Here is a 9451-nt window from a genome sequence, read left to right on the forward strand (position 1 = left end):
CTTGCTCCCACCTCTTGTACCTTTACATCCTCGCCCCCTTCTCACTCCTCCCGTTCGTTGTCCCAGGCAAGCCGACCAGGAGGAGATTGGACGTATGGCAGGTGGGTCAACCCAGTGGTTGTTCTTCCACCTGACGCACAAACCAACACGTCAGGTCCCAAACGTCGCCCGTGCTTGTGGGTTAGTCCTCAACACCTACAAAGTGCAAACAACAGTGAGCCAGCCTTGGGGGTTTCTCTGCCTTGGTAGCATGATTTCCTGCCAGTTGTTCCCTGTATTGTACACATGATTTGGAGGAGTCTGTAGGAGATCAGGAGGCGCTCACGTAAACTTGTAGATTACCAAGTCAGCACAGCCTGCTAGCACCATCAAAGCAACAGACCCAGTCCCTTATAGCTGGGGCCAGCTGCTAAGCCACGGCTGACAAAATTTTTGTTCATACTGCATAAATAATACAGGTCAGCCAGCGAGTTAGTGGGAACCGCACGTCCAATGCAAATTGGGAAAGATGACAGCACCCCCCCTGAGAAGACTCAGAAAGGTACATGAGAGCAGAAAGACTCCTAGGCCAGTTTCCTACCATCCCCTAGGGATTAAATGCCCAGAGACACTTTTCCTCTGAAAAGTTTTTAACATTCAAGCAAAACTTCTTGATATTTCATAGATTAACATTGCATACTGCTGTTAATAATGCCTCGTGAAACTTTGTCTTTGAAGAAACTATGCAGCAAGCCAGCAGCCCCGATGGGCAGAGCAGCCCTTAGGAAACGGGGCTAATCCTGAGGGATCCTGGTCCCCTGGGATCAAGAAAGATGCGTGCAGACTGGAGTGAATGGGGGAGCGATGTGCGAGGAGGCACCGGAGGCCTTGCCCAAAACTGGCCCTTGAGCAAGCATGAGTTCTCTTCCCTTCTCCTTCTGAAGCAGTGGGAAATTGCCAGCAGGGTTCCCAGGAGGTGTGTGTGGGGATTCTTTTTTTTTTTTTTTTTTTTGGGTAATAAAATAAAAACAAAAACAAATGTAAATGTGTTTGAGAAGGAGAAGCTCTTGGGAGAAATTAGTTTGCAGAAGTGCTATGGGACCTTGACTCTGTGAAATTGTGCTGTTTGCCAATCCTTTTGTACATCACTTGTCTATTCCATTCTAATGAATTTGTAAGTTTTTCAATTCTGCCAAAGAGAGAAATGAAACAAGCTGCTGCAATACCTGTGCTGTCTGTGAATGATCTTTTTTCTTTTAATTTGAGTTACAGCACAGGAAGACAAAACTCCTATCACAGGACTTAGTTAAATTGATTCAGGAGTTAAGGTCACTGAGAAAATAGATTACTATGCTAACATAAAATGTGGTAAAGAAGAACAAGAATTAATGTGACTGTAAGTGATCAATAAAAATAAAAATTAAAATTAAAAAAAAAAAAAGAGGAAGAAAAAGAGAGCAATTGCCCAGAAAAAGAGACTTACCCAGAGCTAATGCTGAGTCCTGGGACTGACCCAGTGGCTTCACTGAAAGTGATTCCTTGCTTTCTGCAGCATGTTTAAAACAATGATGTAAATGATATAAGGAATTTTAGCAAGATTAAGTAATTTTTTTTTTCTGAATGAGGGAGCAATCCTGGATCCTTCCCTCCCAAGCAAGGACCAGTGCAAGTGTCTGCAGAGGGGCATGAATGGCATGCTTTGCTGTTACCCCTTGTTGAATGCTATTTGACAATATCTGAGGAGGCAGAACAAAGAAATATGCAGGTTGCAAACCAGTTCAAATGAAAAAGCATTTATAGCAAGGAAAAACAAGTAACTCAAACAACAATAAGTACAAAAATATTAGCACAATTAGGATGTTAAGCTGAGTCTGCCCAGAATACTGACAGTTGTATATGCAGCAGTATATAAAAATCATAGAAAATGAATGGTTTGTGAGCAGCAGGAGATTAAAATACACATTGCACAGGGGCGTGCAAAGCCAGTGGGAGTCCTATCTGGATTTCAATAACTAGTGTCTCCCTGCTGCAGAACCCATCTTAAATTAGCCATCATTTCCCACTCTACTTCTAAAATGACCTGTATGTAACCTTCAATCACGCTAGAAATATCTGAAAATAGATATTTTTGGTCATGATTCAGATCTACCTCTGCATGAAACAAAACAGCTTGGCTTTTATTTATTTATTTTATTATTTTTTTTAAAAATTGGCTATTTTCTAAAGCCTGGTCATGACCAGGGGAGAGCTTGCCCACGGCTCTGCCCAGAGGCAGGCTGAGCAGAGGAGGAGTGAGGAATTGTTCTAGAGTGTGCACTTTAACGTTTACAAGTCTGACACAGGTTTTTGGGATGTATAAATGAAACCTGAAAAGGCAACATGCTTACACAGTGGGACTGGCTGCAAGGAGTGGAGTTTGAGCAGTCAAAAGCATGGTCATAAGCTCCTCTTCATCACCAAGGCCCTATTTGCACAAGTGACCAAATTTCATTTCATAGAGCTTTAATTTTCTATATGCAGACCACTAGTTTAAAAATCAAACAAGACATTTCAAAGTAATAAATAAAGCTTATTCTATGTTACAGAGGGTCAGTTCCAGGTGTCTTGTAAATTCAATTCTAAAACCTTTTGAGGTTTTAGATTAATAATTCCTCCAAGACCATATCCCTGGCGCTATACTTCAGCGTGAGCATATTTTTTAGCACTTACTGAAACATCCTATGATTGGGAAGATGGAGAGGCAAAGGGGGAACATTTTGTTATCAGACATAACAATTCTGCATCTGCCGCCTTGAGATGCCTCGTCCAGACACAAACAAGAAATGCCAAAAGCCTCCTGCATCACAAATTCGATCTAATAAACCCATCACCGTGTTTACTTGCTAACTGCTGTAAGTGAATTCTGGTCAGACTGCTGTTTTCTGATGCCGGAGCACTTGCACCTGGGTGCCAGGAACCGCACACGTGAGGCCGCTGCTCCTCTGTGTCAAAGCACCCTCTGCTGGACCAGCCGGACATGTAAGTGATTCATAAACCTACAGCATCATCCCTCCCTCCCCTGCCCCAAAACGGACAAGTAGCTGAAGGGGTTGCCTTCCTCCAGCTGCATCCTCACTCCAAGGAAAGGTTCCCAATAGCCCCTTGTCCAGGCAGGGGACCCACACCCCATATCAAAGCTGCCCCCTGGGGTGGCGCCGATCCAGGTGCTCCGTAACGCATCAGGACAGGAGTTTATACAGCTCTTATCAAAAAGTGGCTGCCTGCAGCAGGGTAGCTTCTAACATGCAAGAAATGGAAGACCTGTGAGTGCCGGCTGGACAAAAATTGATGGCATTACCACCAGACTTCACAGTAAACCGAGTTACGCTGTAGTGTCAGTGCGAGCTTTCCTGTCAGGCACTTAACTAGGGTACAAAACCACACATTGAGCATCTAGCCTGACCACAGTAGTCATTCACACAGCCTGTGTGAGAGTCTTCCTTACGGCCAGGGAGACGAGTCACTTGTTTCAGAACTAACCAAATGGATTATCTTCACCGTGCAATGTTTTACAATACGTACTCAAAACGATGTTTTACACAAGCATGTAAGTGAGAAGCAGTAAAGCAGCCACTTGCTCTGACTTGATGGAGACCAAACACAACAGCAACTTAAATAAACATAGGGGCTACGGTTAGTTTGCAATAAATCTCTCCTAAATACGGCTTGCTGGAGCAGTGTGACATCGTCTCACAAAGACAGAAAGTAAAGCATACCCAGTGAGCAACGCGATGAACTGGAGAGGAAGGGATCCAAGCTTTTTGAAAGCGAGAATAAAAAGTAGGTGAAACATATGATTGAGGAGGAAAGAGCTCTGTAATTTTGTAAGGGTTTAAGTGAGAAGAATGTGAGGCAAAGGTACTCAAGGAAAGGCTTACACCTATAAATAGCTTTGCATACGGACTCATTAGCAGAGGAAGGAATTTAATTGACGTTTTTAGTGCAGGTAAAAATGGCAGGGAAGCATCAAGTTGTAATAGAGAGTGATCAGTGTAGAAGAGGTGGCACAGTTTCAACAAAGAGCATTATAGGGTTGGAGACTTAGAAAGAGATGAAGGAAGAAATCATACCCTAAAGGAAGGTAAGAGAAGGAGCAGTCTGTACAGCTGTTCAAACTATTTGCAGTGAACCATCACTCAGCAAACTTCCTTTTTCCAGGAAAGCAATGAAGATTAATAATGTCCCTTTCCTTTGAAAAAGACATTGTAAATAAGTATAAAAATCTGAACCCTGAATCGACTTATTTTCTGTGATGTGTGTTCCACATGGGCAAGAGCAGGTACTGTTTCTTGCTTTACTGCTGCAGATATCATCTCTCCCTGCCAGTCTGATTTCAGGATCCAGGTGGAAAACACACAAGTTAGTAAAATCTTCTTTGAAGTGTACTTTTAAAGCTCACTAAGTTTGACAAAAACAAAACAACAACAAAAACTCACAAGCTTTGGTTATAGATGTTAGCTAACGTCCCATTTCCTGACTGCTGTCTTTAAGTTCCTGGAAATGGAAAACTAATGAAAAATCAGGCAGAAGAGGCCTTGCCCAAAGCTTCCACCACAACTCAGCTCCCTGAACTCCAAAATATTTGCTCAAGTCCGAAACTGTGCTGCTAACTTTATCCTTTTGTCTCCTCCTTCTTCCTGTGCACTCTGAAAATTTGGCTTTTTCATTCCCTCCAAGCAATTACCTGCTCAGACCAAGGCTGTGTCAAAGTGAACTCATTCTGGGCTGTTATCTCAATTCAGCCATGTGGAAATAACTTTTTTTTTCATTTTCTGAGCTTTCACCTACTTGAATTTTAAACCTCACAGTTATGGCTCTGTGTAATTTTCCATCAGTTTAAATTCAGTCTTTCATCCACACCTGGAGCTGGAACAACTCATTCTCAACGAGTAATGCATCCAGTGATGGATGCATCCAGTCTCTTTTAATTTGCAGGATATCTGAGACCAATTGCAATTTCCTCAAACGTATTTCTTGTTCTACCATTCCAGAAAGAATTATTTTGCTCTTTAAATTGTAGTTTTAAGCACCATCCTGCAAACATCCACACAAATGTTTAATTTACCAATTATTTCAATAAGTACATGTATAATTATCTACCAAGTCTGTTTGTAAACAAATACTTATTTTCCAGACTGAGACTTACTCAAATATGATGGATCATGCTTGTGACTGTTTCCAGCCCTTGGCTGGGAGAGCAAAAATAGTTGTGTAGCAAATATATGTTTCTGTTTCGCTGAGTACTTTTGCGTCAGAGTTTGACTTTAACTCTTTACAAATATTTGTCCCTATAGAGTTTGTTACCAGAGAGCAGACAAACTAGCTGCCTGAACTCACTCAAATTTTAATTCATGGCATACATATTTTTGCAATACCCTCTTTCAAGGACACGGCTCTACACCCTCAGCCAGCCACAAAGCCTCTCATTGATAGTGCTAAGGCCAAAATCTGCACGATTAAATTATGGTGTTTTTACCAACCTCCTTCAAAGAGAGTGGGAAGGCTTGTTAACAGGTTCATAAATCCAGGTGAAAAGATTAACCCAGCTGTCCTGACATATATGTTATTACTGAATATATATGCTATTGGAACATGGCAAATAGATCTGTGTTTACTGTTATGTGCTGATTGGTGTCACTGTTTCCCAATATATTTGGGGATACGAGATCCCGAACACCTATCAGCATTATATTCCAATATATCTTTTATTCTACTGGCTCAGGTTAAACATCTCCTGGATTCCTGATAATATCAAGCATTGGGCAAAACTAATACATGAAGAAACCAGCTATCCATGCTAGCACTCTGCTAGACTTGCCTTGCACTTATCTGAGGTGCCACTGCCCCTGGACATATGCTCGTTGCTCTCCTTTATTTAAATGCTACATTTTTTTTCCTTTAAATGTACTTACTTTTGAATAGAAGTCTGAAGAACAACTGGTATATCCTAATTTAACCTATGTAAAATGAAAACCACCTAGCATCCCTCCAACAGAGTTTAGAGTCCAATCTCCTGGTCTCTCTGCAAGAAACACACACTGAAGTCTTAAGAGACACCGAATGCCTAAGCAAACTAAACAGCGAGTGTTAGACAGCTTTATCAGAGCTGCAGTTTGCTCCAGACTGCCCATGGGCAGATGATCCAGGCTGAGGCTCAGCAGGGTCCTGCTTTCCCACCAAAGCCTTTGGCCACCACTCAGAGCAGCGCCACACACAGCCCCAACTGCCACACCACCTCTTGTGGTTTATAGATGCCATCAATATCTTCCAAAATCTCTTGACAAGGTTTTCAAAGGTGAGTGCATATAGCTTGTGGATAGCCCAGTTTATACAGTCTGTATTATCTGTTTTCACGTTACCCAAATTATTTCCTACTAGTTTGTAAGATTAAGAAATGACTGCGGCAAACACTTTTTAATTTTTTGAATATGAATAATCAAATTTTATTGTAAGAAAAATAACTTCTTTCTAAACTAAGCCCCCTAAATCCTCATTTCTTTTCTCAAGTCACATATTTCAGTGTGGAAATTAAATAAGCTCTTTCTCTCTTCACCTTTATATCTGTCACATTCAAACAATTGCTCTATTCCCTATTCCTCTTGTGCACATTTCATGAAATTATTTCACAATTGATAGTTTGGGGAGAATATGTACTACTGGAGATGAAGAAGAACCTGTGCAGACCCTTACTTGGTTTTCACACCTTTCCAGTATCTTCTGGCACACTGGGAATTTTGTACAAAAACAAAACCAAAAAAAAAATGCTGTAGATACCTCCTTTTCAAAACAAAAATAAAAATAAAAGAAACAATTCAGCGCAAATTCCCAAGCATATCAAAGCTGTTGCTACGCACATTCTCAAAGATGCATCAAATTGCCAAATTCTCATAGTTCTTCCCAAAAAGCTTAATATGAGCTTTAGGAGAAACTCTCTTTTTAAGTTACATGAGTTAGTTCACAGATCTTTGTTTAATGACACTGTCTGGCAGCACTTCAGGCTGAGGTTTTTAATAGTACCTTATTATGCAGCTTCACAGAAGTCCATCACCTAGTTTTGCAACCTGAATTTGTGCATTTTGACTTGCTAGGTGTCAATAACAGACATGTTTATCACTTGCAAAAAATGTAGAAGAAAACAAGAGAGGAAACAGTTTGTAGCATAAAGCCATCAGTAAACTCACCTGAGAGGTCTCCACCTTTGTAGTGATCCTTCTGCTGCCTCTGAGCAGTCTTTCTGGCACTCAGGCTAAGCTTCAGATGCAAAAGTTGCAGTGGTAATCCAGAAACCAGAGACAGGACCTAGAAAAGAAATAGATACTTCCTCAGTAACAGTGATATAAAAATGTATTGCCTTCTGATGCACCAGCTCACTGAAAGCCCCTGTTGGAAGAGAACCTGTGCCGTTGCCTTGCTGAACAGTCACTCACTGGCTGTGATCCTGACACGTCTCCAACATCAGACATACGCTCCAGCTCCCTCAGATACGCTTCAAGAAGAAGAAGAAAGAAAGAAAAAAAAAAAAAAAAAAGGCTTGGAGAGCACACTCATCTTCAGGACGTTGCTGCTGAACAACTGCCTGACTGCACACACGCTCTCTGGCTCACAGGGCCCAGAGTGGTTCTGCCCTGTTGATCCACACAGGGCCTGGGCTGGGGCTGCCACAGCTCCTCTCTCTCCTCTGCACTTTTTTCTGGCAACCAAAGGCTGCCAGCAGTGTGGATGTGTGCCTGTCTCACTGACAGATGGCAGCAAACTTGGCCAAGTCAAGCAGGAGGCCTCAGGGGGCTCCCAGTTTAGGCACCACTCCTGGTATCAGGAGTGACATTTTGTCCACCATGTCTGTTTGTGGAAGCTGCAGCCCAACCAGAAAGCAATGAAAACACACCAGGAAATCTGCAGAGAAGCTAGATCACTGAAAGAGCTTGTCATTTGTATTTTAGGTGTGAGAGCACTGGGTACTGGGAGAGAGCAGGGTTAAAGCTGATGAGACCCAAAAGGGTGCTGTTGCCCCTCACGGAATCAAATGCTGTTCATGCAGCCACAAAGGCAAGCACACTACGCAGGCCGGAGGCTGGCGTGGCAGGAGAACCAAACCTTGCCACGGGGGAGAGAAAAGCGTGGGCTAGGTGCTGCATGTGGGGCCCGGCTGCAGCTCCTTCCCTTCACCTACACGAGCTGGCCAGGGAGCCCGTGGGGCCCCACCGCCTAGAGGCTGCAGCGTTGTGTGAGGCCCAGGGAGAGGCGTCGGCGCCGGGTGAGGCCTCCTCGCAGCAGCCTGCTGGCTCCTGTTGGGGGATACGCAACAGACCTAATGCATTAACTCCACAAAATAGCTCACTCTCTCTCTGCCTCAGGTGCCCTATTCATAAATACAAATAATGTTTCTCTCCAGCCAGGATTCATTAACATCAGTAAAGCACTTAAGGGTTCGGATGGAAGTGTTTTCTCTATAAATAAAAATATAGGCCAATAATATTGCACACTGAGCTACCATTCCTTTAAGAAATGTAACTGAAATACACTTAGGGAAGTAGAAAGGTTTCTGGGGGATCTATACACTTCTAGAAATTTCGAAAGGGCTCAGAGAGCAAAGGCTGAGAGTTGGCTTTGCTCCATTAATGTAAGCCCTGCTCCATTAATTTTGGTCTCACTTTAATAAGGCAAGTTATCAGATATAATTTTTCCAAGACAGTGCTGGACATGTAACCCAAAATTTTCCTTTCTGAATGTTAACAATAACAGTCCCTTTTGCCAGAAGCTCTTTACAAATGCACACGAAAGAAAACAGCAACAGTAAATTAAAAAGGTCTGTTAGGCACCTCATAACATTAATTGGCATTTTATGGCTCTTTATATGTTCAAAGCAACATGCACAAATTACCCAATTAATCCAAGCTGCTAGGGTTTCTCCTGCCCCATCGCACCAGCCAGTTCTGTGCCTGCTGCATGGCAGGGACCCCATGCGAGGAGAAGATGGGTGGCATGACTTTGCATTGGCCAGCTGCCTTCAGCCCTTGCGTGCTGGGCAAAGCTGGACAGCAGCTTGCAGGAACTGCTAAATACCCTCACAGGGCCAATCGGGCCCTGGAGCAGGGAGAAGGCCATGGCACAGCATCACAAGCCCACACAATGTGGCCCCAGAGGGAGGACAAAGCCTTGTTTGAGCCTCAGACTCAGCAAGTAGGGAGGGATGGGGTTGTGATTCATGCAGCATCCCCCCCCCCCCATCTTTATTCCCAGTTACAGGTGCAGAAGCTCTTCTCCAAGAGCTGAAAGAGCAGAGTGTCCACACAAGTTCCAAGCACTGTGGTGGATGACTCCCTGGTTGCCTCCAAACAGTTCTGTGCATCACTGAAGACCACCGAATTATCAGCGAAGCACGACTTGAAATCCAGGCCTCTGAGACCACACACAGCCTCCCCAAAGCTTTGCC

General features: G+C 43.3%; 1 long non-coding RNA gene across 1 annotated transcript; it reads right to left on the minus strand.

Annotated features, from left to right (window-relative positions):
* Positions 1-1663: 1663 nt before the first annotated feature.
* On the minus strand, positions 1664-7494 carry LOC121069664. The gene is made up of 3 exons (XR_005819546.1): positions 7414-7494; positions 7200-7317; positions 1664-1715 (listed from the first exon to the last, which is right to left on the minus strand). It is a non-coding gene; the product is annotated as an uncharacterized LOC121069664 (long non-coding RNA).
* Positions 7495-9451: the final 1957 nt, after the last annotated feature.

This window comes from Cygnus olor, chromosome 4 (genome assembly GCF_009769625.2).
Source record: "Cygnus olor isolate bCygOlo1 chromosome 4, bCygOlo1.pri.v2, whole genome shotgun sequence".
NCBI lineage: Eukaryota > Metazoa > Chordata > Aves > Anseriformes > Anatidae > Cygnus > Cygnus olor.